Source organism: Otolemur garnettii, unplaced genomic scaffold (genome assembly GCF_000181295.1).
Source record: "Otolemur garnettii isolate 467f Iridium unplaced genomic scaffold, OtoGar3 scaffold00051, whole genome shotgun sequence".
Taxonomy (NCBI): domain Eukaryota; kingdom Metazoa; phylum Chordata; class Mammalia; order Primates; family Galagidae; genus Otolemur; species Otolemur garnettii.
The window spans coordinates 1,917,595-1,934,121 of NW_003852446.1; the positions used below are offsets into that span (position 1 = coordinate 1,917,595).

Below are 16,527 nucleotides of genomic sequence, written 5' to 3' on the forward strand. Positions count from 1 at the left end.
AAAAAAAAAAAATAGTAAAGTAAAAACAAGAGGAAGGACATTTTGTACCCCACATTGCCTGTCATGGTCTGCCCTTTGGGAAGGGAGGAGGCATAATCACACAGGCTCTGAGCTTCCTGTTACTACTGGCAATTCTCTGGGGAAGGGGGCAGCCATGGGTAGGTAACACTCACAGCAGTTGGGCAAAACGGATCTAGGTAGGGCACCAACCAACAGTTCCACTACAATCATTATTTGTTTCATTTTCATAAACTTTTCAAAAGATGAAATTTAATAATCATAAGTTCTTAATATTTCTTAGTTCCTAGTACCTAAGGATTATATTAAATGTGGGGGGGAAAAAAAAAACTCTTCCCAAATGGCAGGGAGAGTGGTATAGAACAAACATTGGACTTGCTGTCAGATCATCCTTCACCACAACAGAGTAACCGTGGGGCCTCTTTGAATCTAAGCCTTCTTGATGGTAAAATGAGAATAATGATCTCTAAGGATTACTGTGGTCAGTTAACACGGCCAAAGGACCACTGCTCTGTATTTCCTCTTTCCCACCGCACCCTATGTATGACTGGGTCACTATTCTTGAAAAAATCAACTCTTATGAAAAAGAGAGCCTAGTTTCTGGAAAAATTTCAAGGAGAGACTGTGTTCTAGCTTTCTTTGGGAGATCTTCTAGAACATTGCTTAGATTCCTTACAAAACCAAATTTAGCTTAATTATGACACTGGAGCCAGGATTTATACCCTTGGCTATGACTGTCTCATCTGTAAAGTCCATCAATAAAGTTATTTAAGTGCCCAGCAAGGGGAGAACTGGACTAGATGAGGTTTTCAGTTTCTCACTGGCTCCGAATTCTTAATAGCATTGAAATATAGAAAACATACCTGTTGGAAGGGTCCATGGATAGAAGCTTTGTGGTAACAGCTTATTTTGCGAGAGCAAATTGCCAAGAATGACTTCAAGTAGTCCCTGAATAGACAACTAAAGAACAATAGGTTTGCATTTTTTTTAAGTTTGAGAGCTCTACTGGTAGTAAGTTGCATCAGGAAGAAAGGGCTCATTATTGAAGCAAAAACATTTTCCTCGAAATTCACATTTGCCCCTTTGCGTACTACAATTCTCCATGTTTATATAATGTGAGGATAAAGTCTGGTAACAAGACCACCTATATAGCACCGTTTTCTTGGAAACATATTATTTAGTCAATAAGATACTTGCTCAGTTTTGAATTACGGGGTGATTCTAAGGAAAGCACTTGTCTCTGCTCTGCAAGTGAAGAGAACCTGCTACGTGTTTGATTTTTATCCATCTTCACCTAAGTAGGGTACAGAAAACCAGATAAAAAGGGAAACTCTCCAGTACTGTGAGATCTGGGAAATCTCTTCCCCCAAATACAGATCCATTGCCCTGGAGCTGACAGTATCATGAGAAAAGACTTCTTTGAAGTGGGAAACTGAAAGGCAGCAAATTGGCCACTGGGCCTTCTGGACCCCAGGAGAAAGCTGAGGGGAAAAAATCCATGGTTTGGTTCTCCGAAAGATAAGCAGAAACCACGAAGGCCATGACAGGGTCATGAATTTTGTAAGTCCTTTCCCCCCACAGCTTCCTAACGCTTCCAAAAACATTTTTACTTTTCCTGATCATCTTCTGATACTCCTTTGATACAAGATCCATTTCTTTCCTTGAATTTCTTCCAAGCTTTCTCTTCCCATCAAATATGCCCAAAATTTCTAGGTGCATTTTTATATCCATCTGTTATCGACTTACTCTATAGTAACCATTCACCCTGCAGTTTTAACAGTATGACCTATGACACAGCTGATCGTCTATCAAAGGAATTATACCCTAAAAGCTCTAATTAAAAATTTTAAACAAAAGATAAAATTCCCCAAATGGGCAATAATTGATTTTTTTCATTGCCATAATGTCCCCAGAATATCTCCCCTGACTTACTCTTGAAATTAGTGCTATTACAAGTATAGTCAGGCTAATAAGCACCTTCTTTGACTATGCAACAACTGCACACAACCAATTTAGAGAACGAGGCATCATTTTAACTTTGTTACGCATTACTTTAGTCCAGATTACTTTTCAACAAGTGGTTAAGGTCAGTTGCACTGAAGAAATTGCATTTCCGGTAGGAGTTGGACTGGGGATGAGGAGGAGAGAGACATGAGTGGTCCAAGTCTTTAGGGGAAGTCAGAGGCCGGTGAGGCTAAGCAGGAAGAGGGATAAGAATAGCATTTATTGATCACGTCGCTGAAGAAACGGTAGGCCTTGGTTCGGTGCTCTCAAAGCAGCCTGTGTAATAGATGGGTAGGAAGAGCATCCCCATATCATGAAGGAGGAACCCAAGGTTCAAAGAGGTTAATTCACAGACACAAGGTCATAGACACATATATCATTTCAGACTAGGATTCAAATTCAGGACTTCCTAATTCATAGTACAGTCTTTTCTCAATGCCATCTCAGACAAAAAGTGATCAAAATGGCACAAAGGACACCGCGTTCTTGAAACATAAGGAAATGGGTAGCAGAGTATGGGTGCTGACCACAGACAGGAGATGAGAGGAGGCCAAATCATTTTTCCAAGAAAGACATCCAATGTCAATGTTCGTCAACTGATATTTGTGAATATAGCCTCAGGAATTGGTGAAATCTTTGAAATTTCTCATTACTGGTTTTCATTTCAATGGTAACACTCAAAAATAAAATCTAAGAAATTTTAATATAAATTCAAAGATTTATGTAAGTCTTTTCTAGTTGTACAAAACAGATATAAATAAATCTTGTGGGCTACTCAAAAGTAGAAGCGTTGAAAATGTCTCTGCCTTTTCTTTTGGAAGATTAGTAACAGTTATCATGATTTCCAAAAAAATATTAACTATAAGAAATACTCAGCTCTGTGCCTGTAGCACAGTGGTTACAGCACTAACCACCTACACTAAGGGTGGCGGGTTTGAACCTGACCCAGGCCAGCTAAACAACATCTGCAACAAAAAAATAGCCGAGCATTGTGGCAGATACCTGTACTCCAGCTACTCGGGAGGCTGAGGCAAGAGAATTGCTTAAGCCCAAGAGTTTGAAGTTGCTGTGAGCTGTGATGGCACAGCACCCTCTACCAAGGGCAACATAGTAAGACTCTGTCCCCCCCAAAAAGGAAAACAAATACCGTCCCCATACTCCATATAGAGGTAGACTAGCCCCTTGACAAGAACTTCTGAACCTTGATTCTGTGCATGTTAATTTAAACATCACAGCTGTATTTAGTAGACAGCTATAGCTTTTCCCCAAAAAATCTACCCCCCCCCAAAAAAAAGAAATGGAAACGACTTAGGATTGACTTAGGACAGAGAGAAGGCCAATGTGGCTAGAACAGAGAGCCAAGGTGGAAGGGCGGTAGATTACTGACCCAAACCAGGGGGCCTTTTCATTCTTCAACATGATGCTATTGAAATTTATTATGTGTTCATATTGAAGTTTATTTCTCAGAGAGTATGTTTTTGATCGCCCTTATTTTCCAGTCCTGGGGGAAGCCATGCTGTGTATTTCCCACTGCAAAAGAATTCTTGTCTTCGTAATTTGTTAAAGCACCTGTTAAAGGTTACCATTGAACAGAGACAGAAAGTAGAATGGTGGTTTCCAAGGCTGGAGGGAGGGGAAATGGGGAGTTAGTGTTTAATGGATAAAGAGTTTCAATTTGAGAAGATGAATTCTGGAGATCAATGGCAATGATGGTTGCACAATGATGTGACAGTACTTAATACCACTATACTGTACACTTAAAAATGGTTTAAATGGTAAATATTTTGGGGGGGTAGATATTTAATTAAATTTACAGTATATTGTCTTGATACAATCTGTCCTTTTAAAGCAGCGGTTCTCAACCTGTGGGTTGTGACCCACAGGAACTGTATTAGAGGGCTGTGGCATTGAGAAGGTTGAGAACCACTGTTTTAAAGTCTATACACAGGCTCAAGTTCTAGGGTTTCCAGGAAATTTGCAATTTTCCTTCAAAATAATTTCTGGCCCTCAAGTTTTGTCTGGGCTTGTAGAGATAATCTGCTGTTTGGGACAGAGTGTTCTGTAGTTTCTTCCACTTTAGACCTCTCCACTGAGTTAATGCCTCTGTTTTCTTTGTCTTTTCCATGTGTTTTTTTTTTATACTGTTGAAATATCCAGTTTCAGATCCTGTTGCAGAAAGCAATTAAGCTTAGTCAAACCAATTTTTATAGTTTCATTAAGCTCTAGATTTTGTGCTATCAATCTTTCTTCATCAATAGTTATCTGATTAAGAAAAATGTTACGCTGGTTCTCGTTAGTTGCTTTATGTTCACTTAATTTTTCAGTGATCTCCAAATGTGAAGACTCACAACGTTGGTTTACAACCTCCAATAAGTTCTGAAGTTCTTGTTCCCTTTTATTTAAGCAAGATGCGCACTGTTCAGGAAAACAAATTATGCTTGTTTTCAGAGACTCACACCTCTGATCAGTCTCTTGAGATATTTTTTCCAGGTTGATACTCAGTTTATCATATTGTTTCACAGATTCTTCAACCAATCTTGTACCTTCTTGGTTAAAATGTCTGAGTTCCTGTGACAAGCCATCTGAATCAGCATAACATTTTTTACTTTGAAAAGTTGTTTTGTTGATTATATCATTAGATTTCTGCTGTATATTTTCTTGGACACCACTAAGTGGTTTCTGGATGTTTTCAAACTTTTCCTCCAAAGCACAGAATCTCTCTGTCCATAGATTTATTAATTGGCCAAGCTCCTGTGAATGGGTTTGCTTTATTGTCTTTAGGTCTTCAGCACACATTCCACATTGTTTCTGTGATTCAGCCAAGGAAGAAATTGTATTTTCTTGTAGTTCATGTAGATTATTACCAAGTATACTGAGGAAGCCATCCAATTCCTCCTTCTGATCTTCTATCTTATCAGCCACAGTCAATGAGGTCTTACAAATATGCTTTGGCTGACTATTGATTTTCAATATAGACACCACAGTGGAGGATAAAATCATTTCCAGAGACCTTAGAAGGTCAGTCTTAAGCACATCAATCAATTCTTGTGGCACTGTTTTACTTTTGGCTGCTAATGACTGTTCTTTTAATATCATATTCAGAATCTGAGAAACATGAGTAGACACGTTTTCTGGACTAGACCTGAGAGATCCAAGTGCTACTGTAGTCATGCTGTCTACTGCAGAGACACTGGAAGACAGTAGATTACCGAACAAGGTCTTGTGAACTTCTAGTATGGCCTTTTGTTTTGAGCTGCCATCCTTAATTCTTCCATATTACTAAATAGACTTAAGTTTTTGCCAAAAATGTTCTGAGCTTCTGCATCGTGTTGATCAACTGCTTTCTTCCAATCCAGTTTGGAATGGAGACCAGACACATCTTTTGTAGTTTCTTCAACTGTTCTGAGCAGCTTGCTAGCAGCGTCATGAAGTTTCTCTTCAGTACTTTCCAAAACTGATGTGATGTCTTCTTCTTTAACAAGTTGTAATTTAGTTTCTTGCAACTGTTTTTGAGTGCTTTCAAGTTCCCGGGTCTTGTTTTGCAGGTCATATTTACACTGGTCACGTTCATTTTTATTAGTCATAAACAACTCTGTAACCCTACTTAGTTCCTCCTCAACGGCACCAATTTTTTCAATCCGTCCCACAATCTGTTCTTCTTGAACAGTTAATTTTCCATTCATGGCGCTAAAATTTTCTTCAGAAATGTACACTCCATTTTTCTCACGGGCCGCAGCAAGATCTCTCTTCAGGCGCTCTATTTCTTCCGTATATTCCTTAATAAGAGCTTTTTTGGTAAGTTTCTGATTAACTTCCGGCTTATTCATTATGTTCTTTGCTCTGTGAGCATATTCCAAGGTACTCAGAGTTTCCTCAAGATTGAGAGATGCAGGCGAAATTGTTGCAGTTATAGATGTTCTTGTGCGCCCCCCAAGAGAATCCTGGAGGATTCTAGTTAGTTTAGATTCTCGGTAAGGAACATGGGGTGTTCTTTCTACAAGTGCGGTAATAACCCTTCCCAAAGTCAACAGGGATTGATTGATATTTCCAGCTTCTTGAGCTCTCTTATCAACAGCCAGAACGGCGGCCAATGTTTTCACTTCCTGCAAGATCAACCAAGTTCAACGTTCCAATTCTAACAAGCTCTTCTCCATCAATTGTAGTTTCTTTCATCTGTATTGTAACGGAGAAAACCGACCGAGATCGACTCTTCCCAGGTATACTCATTAGGTGACCTTTCACCTTCTATTGTAAAGGTTTTTCCGGTTTGGCCATACGCCAAGATAGAGCAATTATAGCCCATAATAACTTCGTCCAGAATTGGACAAACACCACTTCGGTACACATCAATTTGTTTAGTCGATGCTCCAAAAACCATATCAAAAGTGTATGTCCTCCTGGAGCTCTTGTCAGCCAATCCTCCAGTCCGTACACTAACTTCTTTTCCTACATGATCACATTCTACTATTGCATGCGCATTAGCTTTCCTTTCTGCCAAGTTAAATGGTCTGCATCTCACCACCTGGATATCCCTCCCCTTCCCCCTTTCTTCTTTGCGGAGGAATTTGGTTGGGACGCCATGACTGTCCTGGCCCAAACTCAAGGCCTGGCCGAGGATTTGGGCGCTGTGGAGCGCGGAGTAACTTCACGGCCGACAATGGCCCGGGTGCCCACCTCCCCTGCCGGATGCCGGTGTGGTTGGGTGCACCGATGCTCGCAGCTCGGCGTCCCCGCACTCCACCCGTGACTCTGGCCATGGAGCCTGTCCCTGTTAGCTGAAACAGCCAAATCACTGATCAAGTCTCTGCCCAAGCTAGAAACTGACGTTTCCATTTCTTACTAAAGGTATAAAACAAAATCCAAATAGAAAAACATACTCCTCTCTGGAAAGACTTGGTATCACAGTCATTCTCCTAAAACTCAAAGTATAATTCAGTGAAATATTATAAACCCAATGGGAATTAAGTATGTAAGTAAATATTAAAGTACATGTAAGTCTAAATACCCAAGAAAATCATAAGAGGAAATTAGAGTATACGTATGAGGGTTTGTCTTAGAGATTAAAACCACTGTAGTAATACTTAAAATTACTTAAAACCACTGTAGTAATATCGTATTGGCATAGAAATGTGCAAATAAAGTGGTGGAGTGGGATAGCAGTCCCAGAAATAGTCAAGTATGTGAAAATATAAGTTCGAATAAAGGCAGTATTTAAATTCAGTAGGAAAAGAATATTTTGTTAAATGGTATTGTCACCTCTGCCTATACATACGGTGAAAAAAATAAAAGTGAATCCCAAGCTCATATCACATCCAAAAGTAAATTCCAGCTGGATTAAAGATTTAAATTGAAAAAATAAACAATATCCATAGAAGAAAATCTAGTGGATACTAACACTATCGCTCTTTCTGGCAATCTCAAAAACCCTTCACAGGGCCACTCCTATGGCTCAGTGAGTAAGGCGCTGGCCCCACGGACCGAGGGTGGTGGGTTCAAATCTGACCCCGGCCAAACTGCAACAAAAAAATAGCTGGGTGTTGTGGCAGGCGCCTGTAGTCCTAGCTACTTGGGGGGCTGAGGCAGGAGAATTGCCTAAGCCCAGGAGCTGGAGGATGCTGTGAGCTGTGACGCCACAGTACTCTACCAAAGGCAGCAAAGTGAGACTGTCTCTAAAAAAAAAAAAAAAAAAAAAACCTTCACAAAGCCTTGCTGTTGGTATTGCCATGGCCATAGGAAGACCCACTAGTTACCGTTTACTATTACAAAACAGCTGATGCCCTCTTTTCTACTTTTCCAAGATGCAAAGAAAAATCATCATGCTGGAAAACTTGTCTGTGCTGTTCTGCCAGAAGAGGGAAACTTATCACCATTTGCCAGGGGGGTAGACTAGTTCCCATTCTAGGCCTATCCTTTGGTTTTACCAATAGGATGTTAGTGCACAGAACATGAGCAGAGACCACAGATTTGCTTGCATGGCTGACGTGCCTTTACCTTTGCCATGAGCAGAATCTCCTGCATAACTGTTAACCCTTTCACTCAGATGCCAAAGTGAGAAAGGAGAAATCCATCCCAGCCAACTCTCAGAACAAAAGCATAAAGCAGAGCTTCCCTAGCTGACCCATAGATCCATGAGCAAAATAAATGTCAGTATGCCACTAAGATTTGGGAATTGCTGCAAAGCTATAGCTGTCTACTAAATACAGCTATGATGTTTAAATTAACATGCACAGAATCAAGGTTCAGAAATGGTAACATTCAGAAGTTCTTGTCAAGGGGCTAAAAAACCAAATATGAGATCTTAACCTTTATTCCAACTCAAAATTGCTAGCTATTTATCTATTCAACCATAATGTACCCAGTGTCTGTCCTGAGACTACCTCTTACAATGGTAAGGAAGATAAATTTTTTCCAAATCTTTCTTGATACATTAGCCCAGGGGAGAACTTAGAGAGTAAGCAAAGCACTTTGATCTGATGTGAGGCATGAAATTATACAAGAAACACACAGTGCCACATTAAGACATCATATGAGACGCACACAGTGTCACAGCTAATGAAAGCCAAAGGAACCTAGTAAGTCTGAATGAGGGGAGACCTGGAAGTGAAGAGTGGCTATAGAAAGCATATGTTATGACAGGCCAGCTTTTCAAGACCCAGAGATAAATGACATGTGACAGAGTAGAAGATTTGAAATATTATGTCTGAAAAAATAGTAGAACTCTAAAGGTCATAGTTGGCTAAAGACAGTGAAGCGTGGATGTGGCACTGGCTGTGGCTTTCAGCTGGTCCTCATGCTCCTGGCCTTCACACACAGCTCTCTAGACCCTGTTGACCAACAGCAATCCAAGGTCCCCAGCAGTTGCTTCTGTGCAAACTTACAGAGACATGGCCACAGAGCCAGCAACTTCCATGACAGCTCTACCAGCTCCCCTTTGTACTCCAAGTCCAACCACCGGATCTGCCATGCTCCGGGGTTTGCTCAGAAGCTCTGATTCATTCATTGATGCCAGGGCTGGTTAGTGACCTTTCCTTGACCCCTGAGTTCCCACCTCCTATTGTCTAACATTGGCTTCTTCTCTTTCATCGAAAAAGCCTAATTCTTATAATTTCTTCAATACTCATAGTGGTTCTGCTTCTGTGACTCATGTAGTTACTGGCTTTTGATTTCCTCTTTCAGTGCCAGGCCTTTCAAAGTATGTGACAGACATTCCGATGGGCAAACTAAGATACAGAGCTAGAACAAAGATCCATGCTGGTAATAGATCCATGCTGGTAGATCCATGCTGGTAATTAGAGACCCATGGCCTCTAATGAAATGAGCCAGTGTCCCATGTTGGGATCCCTGCTTCCTATGTTTTGCACAGTCCTTCCTTACACTTACATCACTCCTTCCAACCTACAAGATGCTTTTATGTGCACATTCTAGGAACTACCAATATAGCAAAGACCTTGGATTGGTGTCCTCATTTTACAGAGGAAAAAACTAAGAAGGTCAAGGTCATGAGGCTAGTAAGTGGCAGAGTCAAGACTTAAACCCAAGCCTTCCAAAGGATTCTTTCCATTCCACTTGGGAGACTCAATCCTAAAACTGAATGTGAAATATTTAAGTAGGCACCTGTTGCTAATGGATAATATCTTTACAGCAACAAAATTTCCCTAAGACAGTTTCTCCCTCAGCAATCTAATTTATGCCCAACCATTAGCCATCTCCATTAGAAAGAAAAATTACAGACACTTTCAGAAGAGCAAGGGTAACAAATCAGGCCTTAGAGAATTTTCCGGAGCCAAAAGAAACCTAAGTACTCATTTACCATAGCATGCTCCTTTGAAAAATGAGACTGAGACTTTAGTCTGAGACTTTCTTGCTCCCAAAGTGTGGCCTCCAAATCAGCGCCATCAGTATCACTTGCAAGTCTGTTAAACATACAGAGTCTCAGGCCCTATCTCTGGCCTAGTGAATCAGAATTTCCAGGAGTGGGACCTAGGAATCTGTTTTAGCAAGCTCCCTATGAGATTCTTTCAGAATCACTTAAAATTTGAGGTCCACTGACTAAGTGATTTATCAAATGGCTCATAATTCACATAAATCCAACTCTTCTAATTTCCAAGTTCAATGCTTTCTCCATTATGCCAAATGGCTAATAAATACCAATATTCCTTCTCACTGTCCATTCACCACTTCCCTAAGCAGCTGAAAGCATTTATTTTGTATTATACCAAGATTATAACAAAGACCCCTACGCAAGTAATATTTTCTAGAAAACTTTTTCTTTCATGAAATCCTTTAGATATTGGCTTTGCAATAAACTCTAAGATTCTCCTCTGCCATATAAATCTAGTTTCTCTCTTCCCTATTAACTTATTGTCAACACATTTGCTTGGTGTTGAGAATTAGTTATGCTTTGTTCTCTACTTTGACAAGGTGAAATAGAGCAATCGTAATGTTAAAATTCTAAAGTTACTGAACCCAAACCCCAAGTTATTCTGCTGATCTGTCTCTTTAGGAAGCCTGTACTCCCAAATGTAAAAAAGGTGGGCCTACTTTAAATAACTATCTCAGTCTTTTCCAAAGTTATTTCCCACAAGCCTAGGAAAACATCTGTCTCAGAACTTCAGGCGTTCCCACAAGGATCTTTTGGTGCTATTTTATTATCACAAAGTACTTCAAGAAATTGAGACTGTTGAGGTGTGTGTTATTCTAGAGAAGGCCCACCTGCTGGCATGTGGTAAGGGGAGGAGGTGGTTGTATGGGGTATTTCAGATTGGCCTTTGTTTCTGTGAAGATATCTCTTGGAATGATGCTCTGTCTGCCTAGAGCTGCCCTGAATTGTCAAAGAAAAGGCGTTCTTTGCTATGAGGAGTCCTACAGGCCCATGTACCTCATCAGGTCACTGTTCCTTGGGGAACCTTCTCTAGAGAAAAACTCCTAACAGCTGGCAAGTATCCTGAGAATGCATAGAACAGGTGGCAAAGTAATGGCCTGAATGAAAATTCAGAAAGTGAAAACCATCTCAGTACATTTTCTTCCATCATCTACTATGGTCTGAATGCTTATGTCCTCACCAAAACTCATAGTGAAACCTAATCACCAATGTAGTGGTATTAAGAGATGGGGCCTTTGAGAAATTAGGTCACTCACTGTCATGAATGACCTTAGTGCTCTTATAAAAGAGGCTGAAGGGGGCGTGTTTGCCCCTTCTGGTATATAAGGACACAGCTAGAAGGCACCATCTTTGAAACCTAGAGCTTTCACCAGACAACAAATCTTTGGGTGTCTTGATCTTGAGCTTCCCAGCCTCTAGGACTGTGAGAAATGAACTTCCATTATTTATAAACTATCCAGTCTTAGGTATTTTGTTATAGTAGCCCAAAAGAGTAAAATAGTCATTCCTGGGTGGCACCTGTGGCTGAAAGGAGTAGGGGGCCAGACCCATATGCTAGAGGTGGTGGGTTCACACCCAACCCTGGCCCAAAACTGCAAAAACTAAAATAAAAAAAATAGTCATTCCTATGGAATCTCAGGGAATCATTAAATTTTAACTATTTCCATCTCTTATTCATATTACTCTTCAGTATAAGAGGAAATCCTATCCAGCGTAAGTTGATTCAGCCTTTTTTTTTTTTAAAGACTCCATAAAGAAACCATTTCTGTTCTCTTCATAATTCTTTTTATGGAAGACTTTAAACTTTGATATTTTTCCCCAAACAAAGTAAAAGTACAACAAACATTTTTTGCCAAACAAAGTCTTATGACTGAACAAACAAAACAGACAAAAATTATAAGCTTAATTCAGAAGCAGTAAGGGATATAAAAATCCCGAAATGACATCCAATAAACTCTCACATGTAGTAGTTAAAATATTCTACTAATTAGTTTTCTGACCTTGAGTGAGTTATTTATCTTCACTGGGTATAATAATATACCAGCCTTGCCTTTAATATTTATTATAATACAATATTTATGAAATGTTTAAAATACAATACTTCCAAAATAGAAGTTATGGGTACATATTGGCTTGTTACTATTACAACTTGGAAGGCCATGATTTTTTCACTTATGAAACTTCAAAATTGGTATGCACCCATGTCCTTTTAGAAGAATTAACCCATTCCATAGCAACACCTTTTTTTTTTCTACCAAAACTGAATTTATTTCAAAAGTCCCATTATTGTGCTTTTGGACAAAAGACCACAGCTTCATTTCTGGATTCCATAGCTAATACTACCTAATAAAAATGTACTGAAGCTATTTTCATCTGTTTGTTCATGCTTATATGGTAGATCCAAAGAGAATAAGCCATTCCTTATGGAAGCAGAAAATACAATTGTAACCCTCCATGTGCAGCTAGCACATCTATCTTTGGCAAGGTCTTTGGGTCATGTGAACACTGTTTTGCTCATTTTCTGGGCGGCACAAACATGGATTCATTATGATTTCTACCTTCGAGTTAGAAGGTAGCACAGTGACCATCTACTGCAACCCTCTCATTTGGGCATTACAGGAACTGAGACACAGTGATGAGAATTGCCTGAAGCTACAGATAGTGGCAGAGCCCAACTCAGCCAGTCCCCCAAGCCATGAGGGAAAAGGTACTTAGCAGGCACTTGATTTGCTCTTCTCTGCTTCTTAATTCAGCTCCTCATTCTTATTCATGGATAGTCTTCAAATGCTTAATCTCACCGTGGAGAACCACCTCTACTGATCCTTAATTTTTCTGTTTAGTGCTCATTGAGTTGCACCAACACCAGCTTATCTGCCTGCAGCTTTGGTTAGAAATGTTCTTCACCATTTGCCTCTAGTGAAGAGTTACTCAAGTTTCAAAATAACTCGTTTTTTCTCCTTCCTCCCAGCCATCAATCTTTAAATCTTCCAAGAAAACTTGGGGGCAGTTGTTAAGAGCAAATATTCTAGGGTCAAAAACCCCTAGATTAGAAACCGGATTCTGCTCTTGACTGTAATGGGATAATTCTTGTAGTTACTAAGGTTTTCTCCACGTTTCCTGGTACTACTTGACCTTTCTGTGCTTAAATACATAAATTTTGGGCAAAGAGAAGCGGTGATATAGGGAAAGAGCAAAGAAAAGCTTTTGAATTTTAAAGGTTCAGGCTTTGGGGCTATAGAGTCCTAGGTGGCTTTGAGGGGCCTCACAAAATAGATGAAGCACAATGGCTTAAGAGTGAGATTAAACGTACTTCTGGGATCTCAAAACTTGATGCCAAATGAAAAGAAGGCAGATACAAGAGTACATACTACATAATTCCACTGCTATGAAGTTCCAAAGGAAGCCAAAATTAACAAATACTAATAAAAATCAGAAAAGTGAGGATGGGGTTTACTGAAAAGGGGCTTGAAGAAATTTTCTGGGCTGACAAAAACATTCTGTATATCAATATGGGTGTGAGTAATACAACTGGAAACATCATCCAAAGCTTATTGAATTGTATACTTAAGATCTGTGAATTTTAATGTATGTAAATTATACCTCAACAACCAATGTTTAAGAAATAAGATTCCCTGGGGAAAAAATCAGTCAGGAAGCAAATGCAGCTTTTTATATGGCCGTGTTCTCTGAAAAAGGGGAAAAGTCTCTAAGTCCTGGGCTTGTCCCTTCTTGGGGGATAGTTGGAGGAAGAGGGAAGACATAAACCATAAGAGTTTGGGGGCGTCTGAGAGCAAAGGAGACCTTGTCCTCCTTTCCCAGGTAAAACCATGAAAAGTAGCAAGACCTCATAGTAAAAGGCTGCATGAGGCATCTAGGCAGATGCTATGAATGCTTTCTTTGCAATCAGGAGCTGCTGAGACATAATGTTGAGAGCTAGAACCCCTCAAAAGACTATGAAGTAGGGATGGGCATCCCATAGGCAGCAGCCCACAAGGAGACACAAGCATGAATAGATGACATGAAGGGTCATATGCCCTTTCCCATCAGTTCCTTGACTACCATGTAGCACCTTCCTCTACTAAAATAAGATGCAAGCTTAGGCAAAGGAAGACCCTCCAAAGTAACTGAGATTAATTTTACACTGTCCAATAGAATCTGGAGCTCATAATAATAGAAAGGTGGTGGTATAAAATAAAGTTGTATTTCATAGACTCTTCCATTGTTGAATTAGAATGTGCCAGGCTTACCCAAACCACATGACCACTGATAGGTAACTACCTCATTTGGAAGATGACAGCAGTACTATTTGCAGAGTTATTGTAAGGAATTAAGATACAACATGTGGATCAGCTACTTGCAACTATTTCAGTACGTAATAACATTATTCTAGAAAATCCCCATAAAACAGCCAATCAGGGAGCCTCCAAACAGAACAGTGTCCTATGTCATCGTCTGTCACATAGTCAGCTCATTAATTTCCTTCTGTGTTTTAACAGGCTAACAAGAGATTCACGTCTGCGCAATGTTATGTCTACTCAACTGGTTATAATTTTAGAAATGCCACTGTGAGAAATGATCACCATTAACCAGTGAACTCAGCTATTTTTCAACCTTTTCTATCATGGTGGACACTGGGGTGATAGCCCAGATTCCCCTGCATGGAAAGACTTGCCCCGTTTTCTGGAGACCAGCAGACAGTCTTCAGTTGTTAGCCCATTCAAGAATTGTCTTGGCTACAGACATGCCCCTAGCCCTAGATCATGCCCTTTCCAGGACTGCACATAGCCAATAACAGATTGGCTGCATCAGTATCAGTGTATCAGCAGGGTCTGAACTCCTTGGCCCAACTAGGAACAATTCTAAAAGTCCATTTTAGTTCCAGAACTCCTTCCTGGTTGGGTCAAAGCTCTGGCTGGTTCTGCATTGCGACTCAGCTTCCCCATTGCCCAATTCTGCTCCCTTCCCTTCTTTACCTTTCCATGGGTGTTTATCCCAAGAGTATCCCTTAAAATTATCATGTACCCTAAACTTCATGTTAGAGTCTGCTTCCTAGAAAGCTCAATCTTTGGCAGCTATAAGACATGTGTCTTGGATCAGAGGCTACCAGACATCAAGTGAATCCAATGTGCTTCAAATTAAATGAATTAAATTTTTTTAAAGCTACAATAATGGTCATAGTCTTACCTCTGGTTTTGCCTCACAGAGTTAGATTTAAATCAGAATGAATACAACCATCCACAGATGTGCTGGGAGACATGTCTCCCTGGGTCTCTCACATTTCCATATACTTTACAAGTAAAAACCAGTCTTTTTCCTGACTAAGGATAATAGTATAGTCAACACTCAACACCTTAGACAGAGATAGTGTCTCTCTCTGGAGGAGGGAGAAGGTTTATTTCTTAACTAATACAATAAAGACAATATCTCTTTCTGAGGCAAAGGTGGGGCAAGTTTGCTTACAGTGTATCAAAAAAAATAAAGGTTCTAAGACTTGGGGGATTTCGGCTGTGATATAAGCCCAGTGCCTATGTAACATTCACCCAGGCTATTCCATGATGCCCCCATGAGACTGTTCAGGTTCTGAGATTTCCCCCTGCCTGCAAACTCACAAATCAGCCAGCCAGTTTCATGGATGCTGGCAGAAGGCATAAGAGATACAGGATCAGAGATAAAGGACTTGATTACTCATGGCACGGATTCTTCAACTCTGGTTGCACATTAGAATCACTCAGATTTTGAAAAACACTATTGCCTAGGGCTCAGCCTCATAGGTTCTGATTTAATTAGTCGAGGTGTAAGTGGGCATCAAAAACTTTTTGAAGGGCTCCCTTGGCTCTGATGGAAGATTCTATCGTAAAGCCAGGGCTGAGATGCTTCAGGCTACATTCATTTACCCATAAGCTCAGAATTCCTTTCTACCCCATAGCAGAGAGTACTCAGGTAGCATCTTAAGACTGGGAGGAAGTCACATCCGTTCATTTAACTTAGTGATGCATAATCAGCTTAATGGCTGTGACAAGAAATAATGTGGTCTTACATTAGCATATGTACTTCATAGATCAAAAAGCATTTTCTCTTATTTCATAGAGAGGGCTGAGGCTAGGAGAACGTAAGTGCCTGCCTTGCCTTAGGTAGCCCAGTAAATTGGTTGCTATGACTCAAACCTAGGAATTTATTAATGGGATGAGTTTAGGTGCTAATTGGGCTGCACAAAGCTAGAGGGGGCTTTGGGACTTACAACCTCCTATGAACTATTCAGTCAAAAACGCCCTTTTAGCCTTCTTCTTGCTTGTTAATTGTTCATCTTCCCAGTGAGCTGTAAGTTCTGGGAGAAGAGGAAGACCGTATCTATCCTGTTCTCCAAAGTACCCAGCACCTAGCCCACTGGGAATACATAAGGATTCTCAAACATATCTGGTCCCTTACTCATTTTTGCTTTCCCTGTAACTTCACACCTTTTAGTGCAATAGAGCAAATAACCTCTTCCTATCTATTAAATAAAAGCCTTACTCTTATTTATTAGAAAAATAAGACCGAAAATGCACCAGATTATTAAGGATGGGTTGAATCTTTGCTACCTGAACAACTTCAGCTCAAAGTTAAACTTATTTTGTGCTCATTGG

The 16,527-nt window shown here is 40.1% G+C and overlaps 1 pseudogene; it reads right to left on the minus strand.

Annotated features, from left to right (window-relative positions):
* Window positions 1-4,158: 4,158 nt before the first annotated feature.
* Window positions 4,159-6,249, minus strand: LOC100948626 (annotated as a pseudogene).
* Between the last annotated feature and the right edge of the window lie 10,278 nt (window positions 6,250-16,527).